A 2,070-nucleotide genomic window follows, 5' to 3' on the forward strand; every position below is an offset into this window, starting at 1 on the left:
GGCGTGGTCACGCTGACCACGCCTCCACCTGGCTCAGGTGGTTATAGAACCCTCGGTTCTGCAGCCTGGTTAGCTTAGCATCAAGCTTAGCATCCTGGTGAACTGATGTAGGCCCTTCGTCACGACCTCCTTACCAATAAGACCGGTTACCTGAGCAGAGGTCAGCCCCGCCCCTCGCCAGAGCCTTGCAGCAACACCTGAACATGGAAGCAGGGTTAAAGGTCAAACTGGTCTCAGAATCTGGTCGTTACTGGTTTACATTTATATTTAATGTGGTTTCGATGAAGTCCCAGTTCAGGTTAGGGTTCGAACAAGTTTACATCACAAAGGTGTTTATTAAAACGCCGTTACCTTACAGGAAGAGAAGAAGAGGAAGAAGAGGAAGAAAAAGAAGAAGAAGAAGAAGGTATGAAAGGTTCTTCTTTCAATCAAAGGTGGAGCCAAAACAACTCATATCTGAACCTTCTGCAGGAGTCTTCCTCCTCATCGGAGAGTTCATCCTCCGACAGCGAGGAGGAGGAGAAGAGGAGGAAGAGGAAGAAGAAAAAGAAGAAGATGAAGAAGAAGAAGGTACGCATCAGGATATTGTGCAGCTTTTCTTGTGTCCAATTGTGTTTTAGTTAAACGACCAATCAGGGCAGAAAGTAAAAACAAGTCTAAAGGATCCACAGGTGCGTTTCAGCCAATCAGAGCTCACCTCCCTCTCCTCCCCAGCCAGGCGGGTCTCACCTGTAGCTGCTGTAGGTGGTCCCTGGTGGACTCTCTGTCTCCACCCCCCCCTCCCCCCTCCTAGATTGTTGAGGTTAAACGTCTAGCTCATCTTCTTCTTTCACAGGACTCCAGTTCTTCTTCCTCCTCCTCCTCCTCCTCCTCTTCATCATCATCTTCTTCTGACAGTGAGGATGACAAAAAGAAGAAGAAGAAGAAGAAGGATAAAAAGAAGAAGAAGAAGAAGAAGGTAGTTTTTTATTTTATTATTTATTCATGTTTAAATGATTTCAGAATCAGGCAGGTGAGAGTTGCACACCTGTTGACAGGTGACCCTTTCCTGTCTCTGGATGAACCAGCAGGAAATAAATCCAGATGTTCTGTTTTACAGGAGTCCCGCTCCTCTTCTGTCAGTGCCAAGGAGCAGAAGGAGGAGGTAATATTGCCGTATCTCCTCCTCATCTGAAACGTTTCCCTTCCTGAAGGAGAGGCGTTCTCCCTCTGCGCCTCCTCACCTGCTCCTGCATCAGTGGCCTGGTGTGAACCAGAAGTAGGTCACACCTTCGGAGAAAATGAGGAGAATTTCCTGTGCCTTCACAGGGCGAGGAGGAGGAGCAGGAGGAGGAGCAGGAGGAGGTCAGCAGTGCGGCGCCGCTGTCGGCTACTGGTGAGTGTGTCCACGAATCACAACGCGTCATCGAGTCGACACAAAAACCAGGTCCGCTCAACGGGTTCCAACGGGAGGCGAACACACACTTCTGGTTGGATGAGCCCAGAGGCTCAGTAGGCGGGGCTTAAGCCACGACTGAAAACCAGTTCTGCTTCTGACAGGCGACCGGATCAATGAGGCTTAAAGGATCACGCTGTCATTGATCAACGATCGCGGTTAAACTGCTTAAATGATCACAAACAGCTGAGTGTCGTCTGCATAGAGTGAACGCAACAAGACATCGACAGGAAGCTGCCGTCACCAACAAATAATAACAATACATATGTTCAGAAAGGCTTTGAAATTCTATTGATTTAAAAACGGTAGAAACGCCGGGGTTTATAATAAAGTAGCACGTACACCACATAGCTATCGAAGGCTAGCTGCAGCTAATGCTACACCACTCTCTGGCTCAAGTTCCGATTTAAAGAACCATTTCGGAACCAACTATTAATAACTGGAATATTTCACTGATTTAATGAGGACATAAAAGTGACTCGGTTTCACCCAACTATTAACACGAAAAGTCGGGGGATCAGAGGACAAGCCCAACGGAAGACAATCAAAGGACGGATCAGCCTCGACAGACTTGTGAGGAAATGGCCGAAACACCCGATGAAGTCGGGGCACACAACTGAAGGTGGGGGCACCAT

Source organism: Brachionichthys hirsutus, chromosome 11, assembly GCF_040956055.1.
Source record: "Brachionichthys hirsutus isolate HB-005 chromosome 11, CSIRO-AGI_Bhir_v1, whole genome shotgun sequence".
NCBI lineage: Eukaryota > Metazoa > Chordata > Actinopteri > Lophiiformes > Brachionichthyidae > Brachionichthys > Brachionichthys hirsutus.